Source organism: Chanodichthys erythropterus, chromosome 24 (assembly GCF_024489055.1).
Source record: "Chanodichthys erythropterus isolate Z2021 chromosome 24, ASM2448905v1, whole genome shotgun sequence".
In the NCBI taxonomy this organism is placed as follows: domain Eukaryota; kingdom Metazoa; phylum Chordata; class Actinopteri; order Cypriniformes; family Xenocyprididae; genus Chanodichthys; species Chanodichthys erythropterus.
In genome coordinates, this window is record NC_090244.1 from 21,829,242 (window position 1) to 21,849,640 (window position 20,399).

The window sequence follows — 20,399 nt, forward strand, 5'->3', positions numbered from 1 at the left end:
TGCTACGACATTTCTACATGTTTTGATGGTGTGTGAGTGGTTGCTAAGGCGTTTTGGGGGATTGCTTAGTACAGTACATATTTGCTAAGGTGTTTGGGGTGAATTCTAGGTCATTTCTTTCTGTTTGCTAATGTAGTGTCTGCATTGTAAAATGCTTTGTGTGGTTGTTAAAGAGTTTTGTGTGGTTGCTAGTGTGTTCACGGTGATTTATCGTCCTCCAGGCTAAATATTCTATGTTCATTCACTTAGAAACGTAATAACATACCTCTTGTCAACAAGCTACATGTATCATTGAGGTATCATTATCAGTATAACAAATAATGTGAGATGAGTTATGCCCAAAGTATACTTCGGCCATCCACGTTCCAGGACGGTCCGCGCGCTACCTGTGTGATGTAATTTTCGTCATCAGGAGGGTCCACAGACATCCACAGAAGAGATAGAAGAGTCAACTAGGTGCCAATACTCAGTTTTAGTCGAAGAAGAGTGCAGAAAGAGTGATACAAAACAAACAACAAGAACAGTAAACAAAGCAGCATATCATTCTCAATCGTTTTTGTTTTGGTTCTTGTTCTAATCTGTGCATGCAATGGCGGATCCACTACTTTTCTTCTTCTATCCTTCCGAGCAAATGTCCTGTAAATGACATGACTCAGTGCTGCCCTCTGATGTCTTGTGTCATGTGTTCAACTCGTCCATATACTTTAAAAGCTGTGTGGACACGACGGAGTGGAACGCGGAAAATGAAGCATACCCGGCCTTTATACACCAGAGTTTTGTATGGAACAATACTAAGAAAAAGAGAGGAGTATAAGAGAAGCACCACTAAATATGGCTGATAGAACGCAGAGATTTCAAGAGGGCCTGATTTCCTCTCCTGTGGTACATGACTGTAAATATAAAACATATGGCTAGGTATAAAAATATATTGCTTGGTTAGTTCTCCATGACTGTCCAATTAATTGTGGGCCAGGATTTCAGGGAAGTCAGAGAGAACGCACATGTGAGTAAATGATTACTGTACTTCCCATTTCAGGATTGTTTTGTGGTTCCAATTTGTTTATGATTTTAGCTACATTATGGATCAGATCACAAGCATTATATGAGTATGCACAAATTCAGATGAGTTGCAAACACATGTACAGATGCATGCGCATCTCCATCCACAAACATAAGATGTGGCAGGATGCAGCATGAGAAACCGCTGTTTATGAGGAGCTTTAGGTTTCATCAAATAGCATTCTAAACCCCTCTGTGAAAATCAAACCCACAACAAATTTGTCCAGCTGCAGTGGGTAAAGCGGCTGTGTGTGAGTCTGGTTCTCTGTATATAGGGCAGGACAAAGCCTGGAGTATTTGCTGATGCTGGCCGTTCTTTACAAAGGAATCGGCTTTACAATAAGCACACATGCCTGCAACTACACTGAACACGCTCTCTACTGCACTGCAATCCGGTTAGCGTTTACTTACAAGGGTCATAAAGGGTGTCATTTCACATGCCTATGATGTATTTCCATTTATAGGTTTCATCAGAAGGAGCTGGTGTCTAGTTAGACAGACACACATTTTATAATATTTTATAATATTTTGAAAAACTGTAATGGATTATAGAAGGAGGACTTGTCCCCCAACTGAGCCTGGTTTCTCCCAAGTTTTTTGTTCCTCCATTTCTGTTACAAATGGACTTTGGGTTCCTTGCCACTGTCACCGTTTGGCTTGCTTCATTGGGAACACTTAATATTTGGCAATATTATTGACTTGTCTGCACTGACACTATTGGATGTAGTAGATTTACTTATTATAGAGTTAATAAAAGCTATCATAAGCATTGTAATGTTTGAAGCGGATGTCATAACAAATGTCAGTAGAATGGGACCATTTTAAAGGGGTCAGGAACTGAGAAATACAATTATCCTTGAGCCTCTGACATGTAAGAGTTCATCATAGTATAAAGCCCAGAACACACCGACGAACTATTGGTGACGAAAGCAGACTGCGGGGTTGGCTCAGGTCGGCAGCGTCTGGGTCTAAAGTTGCCCTGACACACCAAACCGACGACTGACACACAACGGCCAAATAGAACGTCCATTCTGCGCTTGCGCAAGATGAAATGCCTTTCCTTACCAGCAGGTGGCAGTAGCTGAACAGCCAATCAGAATGATCAGATGGCCAAACTGACCTATGAGATCCGAAGCCGATTCATCATGTCAAATCGGCCGAAAAAAAGCAGACAAGGAGCAATTTCAGCCGACGATGGGGAACACACTGAGAAAACGTAGTCGTCCGACGGACAAAAACTGACCGACGGCCGACCGTCGGCTAGGTGAAAACTTCCTTGTTAGTCCAAAAACTTTTATTGTAACCAAGCCCAGATTACGACTCATTGTGGAATATGCCTATCTAGACCACCTCTGCAGAAAAAAATCAACGCCTACTTCATCATTGCAACATTAGCCCCGCCCACTGGCGTGTTAGTTTGAGATGACAAGGAGTGAAGGGCGATACAGGACTAAAAATAACATTACTTTTCAAAAAATCCTAATGCTAGGAATATGTTTATTTATTTTCAACAAGGTGAATGTCTCATTTGAGCATTATTTATTTGTATTCGGTACATTTCACCTTGGATTTCTTTGGTGAATCAGTCGCAATTGTGGTGCAGGCTTTGCAAAAAGACTTTTACGATATGGACTCAAAATGTAAGTAACTGTTTTAATTCTAAGCAAACCGAAGTACAGTAAATAAGAATAAAAAAAAAAAAGAAAAGATAAACCATTAAGCATTCATTTTCTGTTGCCATCAAACTGTATGGAATCATTCTTATGTGTAAGAGTTCTCCAAGTTTGGCTTAAAAAGCAAATTGCACCATACAGATTGGGTGTCACACTAATGTTTATTCAGTATTTCATGCTATGAATGATTGACATTAGGTAAGCATCCGATCTACTCTATTTCCAAGTATTCTTAGCACTTCACACATAATTTTCGCTCTTGCACCATGAGAGCACGGCTAGTCGAGCTGCTGTAAGTTTAGAAACTGGCAGTACAAGCGAGAAATCTCCCATGAGTGCACGCCTCGTCTGAACACCCGCCTGCCTTTCCCACAGCCCATCCCAACACACTCACACACAAAGAATCTCCTTCCCTTGTTTGCCTTAGATCACCACTTCTGGGAGAAAAGTGTGACCATAGAGAAAGAAAGACAGGGATGCTATTTCAGTACAACTGAGGTGAAAATCAATTTTAAGAGCTAGACCAAAAGACTTCTTTATTTGGGTGTATTTACTGAAATTCTTGTTCAAGTCTTTTTCTTGAAGAAGCCCATTCCACTCTCTCGGTAACAGCAGCGGTGTCAGTATTGAGTGCATTCCTGATGGATAATTGGTCTGGAAATAAAGATGTGTTTGGTCTAACGCGTGTCAGTTGTTCCTGTGTGTGTATCCGAGCGTGTTAAATGCCGAGGTCTCTCTCCTTTATGGGCCCAGAGGCCTGATTCTCTGAAGTCTAAGTGGCCGCTTACATTCAATGGAGGCCACCTGCTTCAAAAACAAGCTCTTCATTCATAATGGCCTTGGTCAGCATTTTAAACATTTCCTGCTGAAATAAAATGGCCTTTCAGATGATAGTCATTCAAGATTAAAACAATACATAAATAATACATAAAAAGGCCACAAATGTTGCAATACATCCAACCTGTTTTTGGCCCGTTCTGCCCACACACACAGAAACAATGGAACTGCTGAGTCCAGATGTGGACCGTAAATTTTGGCACATGGCTAATGTTAGCTGCACCTAAAAACAGCTGTTTGGGGGGTCAGGGGTCTTTAATCCATTTAGTAATTGTATTAATATGTTAACTTGACCTGATATATGTCACAAAACAGTAGCTAACAGATAAGATAACGAAGAAGACAGTAGTAAAGTTGACATAAAAATAATAATAAAAAAATGCAGCAAATGTCGACATCTGGACTCAGCTATTCCATTGTACTGTATGTGTGACTTATTGCAACATTTTTACGTCTGATTCTAACAACAATTACAATACGAAATACTAAACATGAGGCCAGATCCACCAATTTTTATACGCATTTTGGGCTATCGCATAAAAAACACTGGATGGAAACGTCAAGATGCATAGAACATCCTTGTAAATTTACTATAAAGTTGCTGTAAAAATTGACAATAAATACAATTGTAATGATTATGCAAATGTTTATACAAAATCAGTCAAAAAAATCAAAAATTAGCAGTAATGCTGTTATTTGATGACAAAAAGTAAGCATACTGATGAATATGGATGTTTGAGGATATTTAAAGTAGTGCTAACAGTCTAGCTATAGCAACTGAGAGCTCTGAGGGTGGTCAGCTGTGTGACTGTGATTGGTCATTTATACAGTGGGCAAAAATAACTAAGCATGTGTCTAGTCAGATTGAGTCTTATCTACATCTGAGTGTTCTGGGTTATATCATTAGAGCCCGCATCGGCAGGCACTGATCACTTCACACGTGCTTGCCGGGCTAATTAATCACAGTGAGGAAGACTGACTGCCCATCACACCTCAGGAGAGCTCTTAGAAATGCTTGGAATCTTTTCAGCAGCCGTGTGACATGATTTTGCCACTGATCCAGTCAGTCAAGCAGATGTGTTTCTCTAAATATAAATAAATATCATAAAAACAAAAACCCTAAGGGGACAAAAAAGCATGCTACATGGATATCCAAAATGATGGAGCACAGAATATGCAGTAGTTCCCAGGAGGCTTTCTGGTTTTATTGAGATTAGGAAATCTCTTTCCATGATCCTCTGACTATGCTTTGAAATATCCACCATCATAAGCAGAACAAATATTAAACTTTATTACTATATGGCTTCATTCCTAATGTAGATCTTGCTTTATTAATTCAAACTGTGGAGCCAGTGGTTTATTTTCATGTTTACAAGAAATTACCACAAATTACTTCATTGTTCTCATGTTACAGGTAATAGATTTTACTCCACATTTTGCTCAATCAATTTTTTTTACGTTTTCTTAATAAAATATGAGTGGTGCTTGCCTATAAAATAGAAAAAAAGAAAAAAAAATCCACTACAGGGTGTTTTGCAAAGGCACTCAGATTTCTATAATGTTCTTTAGATACAACTTGGGTCCCAACTTCAATATTACACAAAGTTTAATATTAACGGTCAATGGTCTTTTCAAACCACTAAGATTGTAACGTAGGCCAGCTAGTAAGATCTGAGTGAATAAACCTCACTCCCCTGGCCTCAAGAAGCATGCTAGCAATTACGCCTGCCTCCCATGCCGTTGACACTGGTTCGAATCCCGCTCGGAGTGGTGTAATTATGACCAGTTATAATGGTGCCGTGACCCTGATGGGAGTGAGGTGGGTGGTGAGTGTAATAAAGGCCAGCTAGTAAAATCTGAGTGAGTAAACCTCACTCCCCCTGGCCTCAAGAAGCACAATAACAATGGCGCCCACCTCCCATGCCAGTGACATTGGTTCGAATCCCACTCAGAGTGGTGTAAGTTATATTTCTCCGGCATGGGAGTCGGACGCTCTAACAAGGAGACTAAAGGCTGCAACCCCTAGCGTCAGTCGCTAGAGCATCTCTTGAGATCAGAGAAGTGAGGTTTACTCACACAGCGATTACTAGCTGGCCTATGTTACATATTGGTGCCGTGACCCTGGAGGGAGTGAGGTTTCGGGGTGTGAGTGTAATGGAGGTCAGCTAGTAAGATCTGAGTGAGTAAACCTCACTCCCCTGGCCTCAAAAAGCGCACTAGCAATGGCACCCAGCTCCCATTCCTGTGATACTGGTTTGAATCCTGCTTGGAGCAGTGTGAGTAGGACCAGTTATATTGGTGCCATGACCCTGATGGGAGTGAGGTTTCGGGGGTTGAGTGTAATGGAGGTCAGCTAGTAAGACCTGTGTGAGTAAACCTAACTCCCTTGGCCTCAAGAGGTGCACTAGCGACGGACGAGTCACACTGGTTCGAATCCCACTCTGAGCGGTCTGAGTAAAACCAGTTACAAGATCAAAAGCAATAGTCACACTTGCCTCATTGATTTCACCCTTTACCCATCAGATGTAAAGCAACACTTTAAGAACTGCTGTAGTTGCCTCTGGAACACAACCTCCCTATTAAGAAGGACCCAACACAATAGGGCTGCTGTTCAGCCTCTGAGCAATGGCAAATCTGATGGACTTGGAACTTCAGCATGGATGAATGGAAATATAGCATAGTGTCAAATGTTGGTTTTATTTTCCCCCATTTGCCTCACACACGCTTACTCACTATACGTCTTCTTTCAGATGTCAGGTTTCAAGGCCTGCCACTTCATTAAACAAGAACATCTATGAATTAACACATTTGCTGGACACAGACATTGCTGGAAACACGAGATGACTTGTTTCAGTAGGAAAATGAATTCTTTGGTGTCATTTATGAAAACACAGGGTGCTGTATATTTAAAGTTTGCATAATGTTTAAACTACAGGCAATTGAATAAGTCTGTTTTGTTATTTCAGTATTACAGATGAACTCAAAGGTCATACTTTGACATGGTGAGTCAACAGGCATTATTTAAAAAAACATTCACTAGAAGAAGCACAAAATGGAAAAAAAAATAAAAAAAATCTAGGTATCATTGTGTTTCCTAACATATGAAAACATGCAGTTACAAGAATTAGAGGTGAGCAATAAATTGCTCATTTGTTCTGAAAAAATCCCCTTTTAACAATGAAGGACCTCCAAAGATCTTAAATATTGTAATAAAAATTACTAGAAGAGCTTATTCGAAACATCACAGGCAGATCTTGTAATGGTCGTCCACCATTTTATAGTGGAAACCTGGTTCATATCAGGAAAAGACCCAAACCTCACTTTCCTGGCACAAAGTCAGTGATATTCAGACCAATTACACTGCATTTAATATACTGCCTGTAATTACAAAAGTTATATTCACCCCAGTATGAGTACCACACCGCTTTATGTCTATTTATTACATTTCCAGCAAAAGTAGTTGAAATCTCTATTTTATAATTAATAATGAGTAATCAGATCTCTTCTCAAAGGAAAAGTAAAACAAAACAAAACAAAAACAGTAAAATATTAACAGAACATACTCTTCTTAAAACAAGTATTGGTCATTAAAGGGGTTTTCCATCAAAAAAAAAAAAGTCAAAATTCCACCGGAATCCCTCACACCCATGACAGGAGGGTGTATCTTGATCCTTTAGGCTTGAGGGGAAAGAAACTCACAGATGTGAAAAATCATCCCGACACCCTAAGCCTCTGACCTCTGACCTTCACACCTAAATGAGTCAAACATTCTGTCTTACTCCAGTGTAGCCATCAGCACGAAAAGCAGCCCCTGTTGCATGCAGTGAAACAAAGCTTCTTTGTGGCAATCCACCCAAACATGTCATTCAAAAAGATATCATTGTTTCAACTCCAAACACGCACATAGCAAAATTTTGGTTCAGAAAGTTTGTTATTTGAAGCTGAAAATGTTATCCTAATATGTCTTCAATTACCTTACCTCATTGCTCTGAGCAACTGTAACTCCTCTGCTGCATTTTTATTTATGCAAGAGTTTACGTACTGCGATGTCATGCAAACATTTTACAATCAACATGTAATATAATACGTTTTTTGGAAAACTCTGACAGGGGACTTGCATAAAAGGTATTCTAGCACAAGAAACAAGCTGCTTAACATGCATTCTTTGTTTATGCACGCAACCATGTTAAAGGTACAGCTGATATGCTGACGCCAATGAAGGGTAGTTGCCGTCTGGTTACAGAACACCCAGACAAAATATAGACGATATCTGATCACTATCAATATCATTATAGGTCTGTATACTTCTGACTTGGAACTATCGAGAATTAAAATGTGGTTCCATGTGCATGAAAGAAACCTGGCAAAGACCTGAGGCTCCCAAATTTGTGGCTGTGCTGCATGGACATCAATTTCTGTGAGCAGACAGAAGCTTGAGAGAGAATGACAAAAAATAGGGAGTGGACCTGCTACAGAGGCAATAGTGTGGTTTGCAAACTCACCACAGATCATTCAAAGACACTCATTGCCATCTCTGGGGTTTTAAACGGTCACCGTTCTCCACCCTCACAGCTTTCTTTAAGTTTGTGGCTTGCACAACCATAGAAAACAAGACCCAGACCTGTTGTATACAAATGTCAAAAGGCATAAAACTCTTTGCCATCCATGGACAGACTGAACCGCAAATTGGTGGATTATCCAAACATACAAACCAGTCATCCGGTGATTGCCTGCAAACATTTGAACTGTGAGAAACTGGATAAAGGGGTGGATACTTGGGTTGCATTGAAAGAGACATTTTGGGACATGTTTAGTCATGTGTTGAGGACTTTAAGGGACTGACTATTTTACAAGACTATGTTTTCTCATGAGCAGGCTATGGATCACAATGAACCAGAAGGACCTGCTAAACAGGAAGAAGACAGTCTTCAGATTGGAAGCAACCAAAGCAAGTCCAGACGGAGCTAAAGAGGAAAAATAACTGATAAACCTTACGAGCAATTTCAGAAGAATATGAAATATGAATGAATCCTGAAGTGGAACTAAAGTGGTTTGTAACCTGGTGGTGCAGAAGAACCTTGATAGGGCTAATGAGATAAATATGTTCTTCAACAGATCTGACTCTCAAACACTGGCCCAACCCTCCCCCTCATCTTGGGTTCCTAGGGGGTTTCTGCTCCCTTATGTACCATCCCCCTTCCTCCCCTAATTCTTGATCTCCCTGTGAGCTCCCATCGGCCACTCTCCCAAGCTCCCACCCACCCTACTCCACATCTCCAACTCAGGGTGATGCAGGTGGACCCCACCACAGTTTCCAGAAACATCTAAACACATTAATCCATCCTTAAAACCAAGAAAGTCTCTAGAACCTTAGCCACTAGTTTAAGATGTTCCCTTTGAGGACTGAATCCAGTATTTCTAAAAAGCCACATGCCACAAAATTTGGCTGGCACCTATCCTGACATACTGAGACAAATTCTGATTATCATGGGTTTTATAATGCTAATTCTGGTTTGGCATCCTACATTAAAAACAATGACTTCTATCTCCATAGGTGGGCCTTCTGTCTTCCATTCTAAACATTGTTCAGGTGCCACACTAATCATGTCTGCTTTGAGGAGAGCATGCTGCTATTGCATAACTTGCACTGGACAGGCACTGCAAACAATAAAATGTCTGTCATATTTCTCTTGAATACACCTGTTTCAGAATTCCACAGTCTCAACATTGTGTGGACCCAGCTGCCATTGCTACAGGTGCCTCTTGGAGTGGCTTATATTGTGGCATTCCTAAATGCCAACTATTCTCGTAATTCCTGACCATCACAAACAATCACTCTAGGGTAAACACAGACATGCTCATTCAAATACCTCCGTGTCACCACACCCCCATTCTCGGAGAGAACGGAAGGAAACATGTTCTGCTCTCAGGGGAACCTGCACTGCTTTTCCTTCAGACTGGCCGATTATTTGGGGAGAAGGTCTTACAACTTTCTGAACTGAAATCCTTTATTTAAATCAGATTGTTTATTTGTTAATCAACTTTCCATTGATACAGCCAAGTACCTTAGAATCATGAATCGGAAATCAGCAGTACTGAAAGTCTTGTTAGAGGTTGCAGATGTTTATTGGTTTAAGACTACTTCCCAAATCATGCAAAGAGAATCAATTCAATTTATCTCAGCACTGAAGCTAAGGGTATTTCACGTTTGCTCAGAGCTGGAAAGCTATAGCCCAGAGGCCTTTGGGACCACCCACAGAAACCCCATTCAGGCACATAAGCCAGATGGAAAAAAAAAAAAAGGCATTTGGGGAAGACCGCTCCTTCTAAAACCTACCCATCTGCCTTTGCCACAAAATACTCAAAATAAGGTCTTGAGGCAAGACATACTCCCTTGCAAAATCCTGTTCGCATCCTACAGACGTTTCGGAGCATAGATGGTTAGGTTATAGGCGTTTCCTAACTTCTCTACGGGGTAAAGAAAAGGTCAAACCATTTTGTTTAATATTTTTCCAGTCTAAGACCTGCTATTATGACATAATTGTGTCTTATGGATTATTACAGTATTAAACAAACTTTTCAGAAATATGACACTTTTTCATAAATAAGAAATATGAGGTTAGATTGTTTTAGAGGGTTTTATTGAAATTGTTGCATTATTACATAGGCTAAATTGGTTTAGTTAGCTTGGTTTAGTGACTATAAGATAGCCTTACCACATAAAGCATTGCCTTCACAAACTACCAAAACATCTCAGCCCATTAAACAATCCACCCAAATAACACTAAAATAGGACTGAAGGGTTAGCATCCTTCTTTTATTACCACAGCTAGCATCTGTGAAAACAGCTAGCTCCCTGCTCCAAATTTGTCTTCATTTCCCCCTCCGTTCAAAGTGCTAACAGCACAGCCTACCCAGATGCCCTCTGCCATTATACTTGTTCTTAAATAAACAGCAGACATATGCATAGGATGAAAAGCTGAGCTTTAGGTTGACTGCGTGCTAAACGGTGGCATAGTCTCATGGGACATTAGCCTGCTTTATTTCTTGTGTTCTAGTTGGTCTAATGCTTTCTTTGACACTGTAATTATCAGTCTGCTCTGGCGTGTACTAATAGCAGGATGCTGTAGAATTGGGGGATGGTACAAATCCTGAAAGCTAATCTTAGACTTAAGATAACATTTAAGACAAATGATGCACTCTCAGAAAAGAAATGTGCAAAATTTGTACCTTTAGATGTACGACAGCTTTTCACTGGTGCAGTACTCTCAAAGGGACATCTTTGTACCTTATAATTCCTAAATGGTTTTTAGTACTACCTTAAAGGTATGTATTACCACTCTAAGGTACTAATATGTACCTTTAGGGTCGCTTTAAAGATACTTTCCCAGTAACAAGCTGTTGTACCCTTAAAAGTATCATTTTTGTATAATTTTTTTTAATAGTGTGGTTACAGGAATGATTAAGATAAACAGCATAGAATATATACATTTTGTTTTGCAGTGTAAAAGTAAGACAACATGTTTCTGGGACTGTTTAATCCTGGCTAATGTCAATTCTGCTGCACTTAAGTTTGGAAAAACTCATAATGTGATACATAGTCACAAAATCAGATACCACCTCCTTGATAAAATCCATTATGAGAGTAAATGAGTTGCATGTTTGTAGCAGGTGTAAAGTCTCAGCTGACAACTTTTGATCTAATCACCCGAGATGGATATTCATACCAGGTCTAAACAGGGCCTATATTCCAGTCTCCCCTTTCCATATGGTTCATGTAATACTGGAAAAGCAGGAAGTGCTAATTACCTCTTCTCTGTTATTTTAGGAGACTGACTGTGCCAGACTTGTGATCCAACAGCATGGTTTCACACATAAAAGCAGGTGATTTCTACAGCTATGTGTGTGTGAAAAGCTGTTAGCACTAAGCAAGAGTTGCTCATTTGCACATGCATGATAAACAGAGACATAATTTATGAAGATCACGTCACTTTAACAGGAAATGCGGCAGTGAATCTTTTATTGTCTCAATGTTGAATAACTGCTTCCCTACTCTTTTTTTCCTCATCCCAAGAAACCTCTGAAAATGATTTTCTCCATTTTCCCACGAGTTTCAGTATAACGTTATGAGCCCTTTGTGGTTACTCCATCAACTCTGCCTGGCAAGAACCTGGCTGAGGTCTAACAGGGCTTCCAACAATGATTGAGAGAAGGGCTTGGACTTGCTTTCAGGCTACATGAGATGAGCCAAGTCTGTCCTCATTTTGAAGGGTGATAATCTTAGAATACTAGGAATACACCCAGTGAGTTTACAAAAACCCAACCTCAACTAGTATTTCTCAACAAAATCTGAAAAATAGATGCCCTTAACATGTTTTGTTCAAACACTTTGTTTGAAACAGTCTTACACAAAGGTTGATTGATTCTTTCAAGACAAATTAAAGACCCTTGAAAGTAAAAGTAACCACTGTTAATGAGGCATGGTCTTGATCTAGACCCCAGGAGAGTGTAGACCTTTAACTCCCATCTGTTTCAACCTCGCAATCTGGCTTAATGGGAATTCAAGATGCAAATGTGGACAGACGTTGAGGCTTGGCAGCACAACTTCACTCCACTAGAGCAGGATGAAACATCCTTAGTTGACCTAGTTAGAAAACCTAACTATTAGTGTGTGCACCTTAGGTCATATCCAAAATGTCACCCTCAGTTCTTGCTGTCCTCTTTTGTGGAGTCCACACTTGGTGACGTAATGCCACATGGACTGTTGGGTGGTAGACCGCTTTGAAGTTTGTACCAGTACAAGCTTTGCAAAAGGGCGGTCAGGACCAACAATTTGAATCATAATATGACAAATGGGACACCATCTTGGGATACCATCTTGCAGACTATACAGACACATGCACAAGAACACAGGGCCATAAAAACAGTAATTTCCAGTAACACAAATCTTATAGATAAGATTATGCGAATATCATGTACACCACGCCAGGGTTCAACATATATGTCTATGATTGGCTACAATGATCAACGCTGTGTGTATCTGTGTAAGCGCTCTGTGAAGAGCGCCAAAGATGTCTATTTACAACATGTTTTTGAAGTGTTGATCATTGTAGCCAATCACAGACATGTCTGTTGAGCACATGAACACAATGGCCAATCAAAGGTGTTTAGGTATCCGCTCAACAGGGCTCATATTTTTAACATTTCAGTACCGACTTTTGACAACCCTACACTACGATAATTTGGGAAGCCAGCAATGCAAGTGGTGGTTCTGTTATCTTTAACATCCAGATCAACCACATCTGAACCCACTTGCGTCATTTGACAAGAAGTTATTTGGAATTACTGCATGAGTTATTTATGGACTCAAAATTGTCACAAAGTTCATCTGGAAAAGCAATCGGCACGTTCCATCTCGCTTCGGATCTACAGGGGGCCGCAGGGTCTTTGTGTGGTCTCTCCTGGCTGGTAATTTATGACATGCTAGTACAACAGGTTCTGGCAAACTATACCAAACCTGTTGAGGCCGTTCTTCTGAAGTTGTCCTGTAAAAAACAGCTTTGATTTTAACCATATGCTAATGAAAGAGCTCATTAGTGAACTCCATTTTAAAACTCAATTGTGATTTATAGCTTATATTCAGGCAAACATTGTTGTAGAACAATTGAGACGTAGATTAATTTCTCAATTGTCATTTGTTCAATTGTTATGTCTGGAGAACTTCCTTTAAACACAACTCACCCACCCCACATCCCTTGGGCCCAACAAACTCTCCTGATGTCCAAAGTGCTGTAATACATACATTGAGCCAAAGGAGTGCGAGTCATTACACTTGCATAATTTCCTAAATAGCTCACTTTAATGAGTGTGGGTTAATTAAAGTAGGGTCATAACGCTGGTTTGCAGATGTCCCCCATTACATGCAGAAGGACAGATGTGATGTATTTCTCCCGCACACGTCCACAAGCACAGCTTGGTTTTATAACCACGGACAAAAGTGTCCAGTCATAAGTCTGTCCCCAGCCAATTAGCAGAGTGACAAAGAGACACTGAAATGTACAATTCAGAACAAAGGCCTTCACACTGGAAGACAAAGAATGAATTAAGAGAGACTAGTGTTCAGATTTTCATAAATCTTCAGAACACAAATTTAAGTGTTAGTTCACCCAAAAATGAAAATTCTGTCATTATTACTCATCCTCATGTCGTTCCACACCCATAAGACCTTCGTTCATCTTTGGAACACAAATTAAGATATTTTTGTTGAAATCCGATGGCTCAGTGAGGCCTCCATAGTCAGCAATGACACTTCCTCTCTCAAGATCCATTAATGTACTAAAAACATATTTAAATCAGTTCATGTGAGTACAGTAGTTCAACCTTAATATTATAAAGTGACGAGAATATTTTTGGTGCTCCAAAAAAACAAAATAATGACTTATTTAGTGATGGCCGATTTCAAAACACTGCTTCATAAAGCTTCGGAGCGTTATGATTCTTCTGTGTCGAATCATGATTCGCGTGTCAAACCGCCAAACTGCTGAAATCACGTGACTTCGAACCGAACCGCCCCGAACCGCTGATTCGACACGCTGATTCATTATGCTCCGAAGCTTCCTGATTTCTTCAAAAATATCTTAAAGGGATAGTTCACCCAAAAATGAAAAATTGATGTTTATCTGCTTACCCCCAGCATATCCAAGATGTAGGTGACTTTGTTTCTTCAGTAGAACACAAATGATGATTTTTAACTGCAACCATTGCTGTCTATCAGACTTATAATGCGAGTGAATGGGAACTCTATCAATAAGAGTTGAAAAAACACGCACAGACAAATCCAAATTAAACGCTGAGGCTCGTGACGACATATTGATGTCCTAAGACATGAAACGATCGGTTTGTATACCAAACAGTATTTATATAATTTTTTACCTCTAATACACCACTATGTCCAATTGCGTTCAGCACTCGGTTAGTGAGGTCTGATCGCGCTCTGACAGCGCAAAGTGATGTATAGCACTCATTGAAGTATAAGCGCAAGACATTACTGCCATTGTCAGAGCGCGATGTGTCGTCACGAGCCGCAGGGTTTAATTTGGATTTGTCTATGCAAGTTTTTTCGACTCTTATTGATTGTATTCCCATACACTCGCATTATAAGACTGACAGACGGCAACGGTTGCAGTTAAAAATCACCATTTGTGTTCTACTGAAGAAACAAAGTCACCTACATCTTGGATGCGCTGGGGGTAAGCAGATAAACATCAAATTTTCATTTTTGGGTGAACTATCCCTTTAATGAGGGCGAGTAATTAATGACAGAGAGTGACCCTTTTAACCCTTTAAGTGACTTAATATTCATTAAGTCATGAATTAATTAATTTATTAATATATTCATTAACTATTCAATTATTACACACCTATCTGGAGTCATTTGATTGAAATGGTGGCATCATGTGGTAAAATATTTTTGTAAACTTATCTGTATTTTCTGACCACTTTCTTGGGCAACCATTTTCATTTTGTTTATCTTATAATAAGCAGAAGCCATAAAGATTCTATAAAGATTACAGTGATATTATTTTAAAGTATTATTATTTTTTAATTATTTTAATCACATTTATTAAGACATGTAGGCCTATTATTATTATTAATCATTTACTGAACATTTGTGTCCCTTATCATACTGATTATTTTCTAAATTACCAACAAAAACAACAATGTTTGCCATGAGATGCCACATATTTACACTAATTTTACTATGGTAAAGGTGTTTTCCCAATTCACAGCATGCCTACAAACACCCCTTAATGGGAGTAAAATCACATGGAGTCTTATTGCTTTATGATATTTTTCCTCAACAAATGCATTTTGTGATTGTTGTTCTGTGCTCTTAAAGTGCAGTTAAAGTTTAAATGGGGCAGATGTTTGAATTTTACATTTGTTATAACTAGAAATGCATGTAAGCCGCCCGAGATAAGTGACTGACATATGACTGACCACTAACAACCGTCGAGGGTCAGGACAATGGTGTCCTTTAAAACTGTCCAGCTGTCTGAACTCCAAGTTCTAAAAGTTGCATTTACATGATTTATGGCAAGCTTCCTCAATGTCTGAGTTGTGTCCAACTTAACAACCCTGTCCAAAATCAGGGTGACCATGGTCTCCTAAATAATAATAAGGTTACATCTGTCCTCAGTAACAGGCTGTTCCTCCAGGCCACCAGAAAAGAAAGATCTAGAACATTCAGTTTGTCCTCCACAACAGCAAAGACACAACGTGCCTCAACGTCTCTCATGCAAATCAGATGCAATCGCACTGAACATCACAGAAAGAGAATGCGGGAACGCTGCCTGCGTAAACAACTTTTACTTCAACTAAAACTCTTACTTTCAGTTCACGACTTCACGCTTACAAAATTTGGCGTGCTTTCCGAGGGGAGTGCTCCAAGCTCCGAATTTGGCCAGAAATTAGTCCCCCCGTATTCCTGGTTGGGAACCAGCCAATAGTGAGGAGTCTGGGTGGTAGAGGGATGCAGATATATATAAGCCTCCTCTCATGCTAATTGGATAGATCATTTTTGATAGTGTTCCTCCCGAACTTTGTTAATAATTTAAACTGAAATGTTTAATGGTCTTAAAAGGGCCATGAAACCATAAAACACATTTTGTGAGATGTGAACAGATAAGTACAAGTTTGCACATCAATGAAAACAATGATAGTACTTATTATGTTTATTACTAAGGGGAAACTTATTAAAGGATTAGTTCACTTTCAAATAAAATTTTCCTGATAATTTACTCACCCCCATGTCATCCAAGATGTCCATGTCTTTCTTTCTTCAGTCGAAAAGAAATGAAGGTTTTTGAGGAAAACATTCCAGGATTATTCTCCTTATAGTGGACTTCAATGGAGCCCAAACGGTTGAAGGTCAAAATTGCAGTTTCATTGCAGCTTCAAAAGGCTTTAAACGATACCAGACGAGGAATAATGTTCTTATCTAGCAAAACGATACAAAAAAATACAACTGTATATGCTTTATAAACACAAATGATTGCCTTGCACATGCTTCCACCAAAACCGCACTTTCGTAGTCTTTAAAAAGCTTACGTTGTATGTCCTACGCCTTCCCTATTCAACTTACGAAAACGGAACTGCCGCTGCGTTCATTCCGTATAGAATAGGGAAGGCGTAAGACATACAGCTTAAGATTTTTGAAGAATACGGAAAGCGGAAACACGTGCAAGGTGATCATTTGTGTTTATAAAGCATATACCATTTACATTTTTTTTCGAAAATGACAGATCGTTTCTCTAGATAAGACCCTTATTCCTCGTCTGGTATCATTTAAAGCCCTTTGAAGCTGCACTGAAACTCCAATTTTGACCTTCAACCGTTTGGAGGTCACTGAAATCCACTATAAGGAGAATAATCCTGGAATGTTTTCATCAAAAACTTAATTTCTTTTCGACTGAAGAAAGAAAGACATGAACATCTTGGATGAATTATCAAGAATCATTTTTTAAAGTGAACTAATCCTTTAACTTATTATTAAGGAGAGCAGTTTTGTTCTTCCGGTTTAAAAAGCAAAGTTGAACCAACGTCAATGCAAGATCATTAGTCATCATCAGTTTCTGAGCTTTTCTCCGCATTATTCATGAGAATAAACTCTTTTAATCCAATCTCTGCACTGTATTATGCATGAGATTGCATTACAGCGGAGAATTCAAATGTCAAGAAGACATTTCAAGAAAATGTCAAGAAAGACAGTTTCAGCACTGTTCGCTCACCTCTGCCTGTTTTTGTTCTTCAGACATGTGTTGTAAGTGTATATTTCTTCAATAAAGTAGCACATAAGTGTTGTTTGCATTTTCGCCACAATGTGGTCAGAGCTGGATTTTGACTACCAGTACCAACACACAGAAAATATGACTGTAACAAAAATATGAATGTAACAACGCTCAGAGAATGCCACGATGAGTTTAACAACACTTGCTACGCTCATGCTCATATTTTAATATTCATTTGTCTGTATAATAAGTGTGTTGTAGATCTGAATTGTTCTGGTTGTTGACTCCCACTTTTCCACAGCTTTATACACCTATTTCTTTACACTTTTTTTTAAATCTGAGGTAAGAACGGCCAGTGGTGAAACAAGTGGGTTTCATGACACTTTAAAGGTAGGGTAATTTCTAATGAACTAATATACTGTGCTGATGTTTTCTGTTGGCAATGCACACTCCCAATTTCAAGGCAGATATTGTCTTTCTCTCTTTCTACCAGTTGTTTCATGCATCTTTTTTGCCCGTGGGGTGAATTCCTACATGGGTGAGAGATATTTTATAGTCGATTACTGCATGAGACATTTCTACGTTATTTTATATAACTGGAAACACGTTGTAGATTTCCCCTGCCTGGGCATGTTTGACAAAAAGATCTTTAAAAAACAACTCAAAATAAACTTTTGTTGGAAAAGTGTTCTTAAGCAAAATTTCTTCTTTGTTCAATGAATCATTTGTCAAATCAACTTAAAAAATTTATGTGGATCAGATAATATTTTGAGTTTCTGTTGATTAAACCAATCGCCTTCATTGTATTAACTCAGTTTTTGTTTATTTCAATGAACTCAAAATTAAGGCAACCAGGTAACTTACTTTTTTTAAGTTAAACTAACAATTCTTTTTACAGTGTAGGGGTGCCAGAAAATGTCAGAAAAAAACAAAAAAAACAAAACAGATAAACTGTAAAAAAAAAACAAAAACAAACAAAAAACAGTAATTTATTCCCTATAATTACTGTTTATTACTGTAATTCTACACAAAATTGTTTTTCTTTTAACATACATTAATTTTTAGAATACAATCATACACCTCTAAAACACATAATACTATTATTATACCTTATTGTATAAATGACAAAATGGGAAAATTCTGTAAAAAAAAAAAAAAAAAAAAATACAGAGCATTGCCTGTAAAATTACATTTATTTATAACAGTATAGATGCAGAACAAACTGAGTGCCGGTTGTTGTTGTGGTGTACAGGCATGACTTGAGGAAACCCGTGTGGGAAAGCTCAGGGCTGTTTGGTTTACCAGACTAGCAAACCTTTTGAGGGCACTGAAGAGGTAAGAAAGCACCGTGGACATTACTCAAAGAAAACCTCTCAGCAGCTATTAAGCTTTTATAGCCTGTATATTGACCTTCTGTCTTCATTAAACTTTTATTCAACTACATTCGTTTTTAAAACGATCTCATTGGAAAGCAAACTTTTATTGTCATAAATGGAGGTCTTCCTCCAATTATTGATTCTATTGGTTACTATAAGATTACAAACTTATATTGCTTAGAGACTTTAAAGGGGTGGTTGATAATGATTTCACTTTTTCTTTTTTTTTTTTCCACAGTTATTGTGTAATGTTGCTGTTTGAGCATAAACAATATCTTTAAAGTTACAATGCTCGAAGTAGGGGTGGGGGATATATCGCATGTGATTGTCACGCGCATTTTGTCAGTAAAGCCGGTTCCCTGATTACCGCTAAATCGCCATCACCTGCTTTCAAATGGAGCGGCGTTTAATAGACAGAGCCGTAATATCGCGTTCATTATTGAAGGCGATTCATCTGCGATATGAACGCGATATTGCGTAGCTTGTCAGTGATCTACGGCTCTGTCTATTAAATGCCGCTCCATTTGAAAGCAGGTGATGGTGATTTAGCGGTAATCAGGGAACCGGCTTTACTGACAAAATGCACGTGACAATCGCATGCGATATATAGCCTAGCCCTAGCTCAAAGTTTAATGTAAAGGGAGATATTTTCTTTTAAAGAATTCTCTGTTTAAAGACTACAACAAACAACTGTTAGGGACTTCAACAAGCTTCTTCCCGGGTTAGTGACATCACTAAGCCTAAAATAAACATAAACCCTGCCCCTGAGAACACACACCAAAGGGGACGAGGCCATATTGAGCTGCTTTAGAGAAGAGGAAGAAGAGTTGTAGTAGAGTGTTGTTCTCATGCCGTCATTTTACGCCGCACTGCTTCCCAAACGAGGGTCAATTCAATGCTGGATTTGCACGAAAATTTAACACGACGGCACATGCTAGTCAATGAGTTGAAGAAACTACATAAATTTAACCACTAACGGTTCAGAAACGTAAAGTTTCATTCTAAAAGTTGTAATTTCTTCCTGAGTCTCTCCATCAGTGTCCGACTCCCGTTTGAACAATGTAAGGCTGAACACCATTACTAAAAATCGTCATTTTGGCTGCGTGAGATTCTCCAGTTTTGTTGTTGTTGAGCAACCGAAGAGTGAGCTTTTAAAACTCCGCCCTCTTCTGGAAAGGGGGCCGGGAGCAGCAGCTAATTTGCATTTAAAGCAACATACACAAAAATGGCACACCCAAATAAGGGCACATTTGACAAGCTATAATAAATGATCTGTGGGGTATTTTGAGCTGAAACTTCACAGACACATTCTGGAGACACCAGAGACTTATATTACATCTTGTGAAAGGTGCATTATAGGTCCACTTTAAACATACAGTATGACATGAAGGTTTATAAGACAAACTTACAAATGTTGTTGTTAGTTTGTTGTCTAATGCTATACATTTTTAAACATGACTCAAATGTCCAATTGATTTTTGGGGTCACTGTATCCACTTTGTAGTGCTGGTTTTACTATTATTTGCTTAATTATCTTTTTAAACAACATGAATTAGAATAACTGCATCTTAATCATAAACACCCAACAATAGTGTAATAACAATTACAGACACATGACCCAAAAGCTCACTGTAAGTTGTTTAATTGGATTTTGGAGACTATTT

At 38.9% G+C, this 20,399-nt stretch overlaps 1 protein-coding gene across 3 annotated transcripts in view; it reads right to left on the reverse strand.

Annotated features, from left to right (window-relative positions):
• Positions 1-20,399, reverse strand: part of abtb2b (ankyrin repeat and BTB (POZ) domain containing 2b) — a 67,216-nt gene that overhangs the window by 30,781 nt on the left and 16,036 nt on the right. The window contains exon 1 of one of the 3 annotated variants that reach the window (XM_067379829.1): positions 387-602. The exons of the other annotated variants lie outside the window; for them this stretch is intronic. The gene's annotated coding sequence lies outside the window, so the exon portion shown is untranslated. Of the gene's footprint in view, positions 1-386; positions 603-20,399 lie in introns of those variants that run through there. 3 annotated transcript variants of the gene reach the window in all.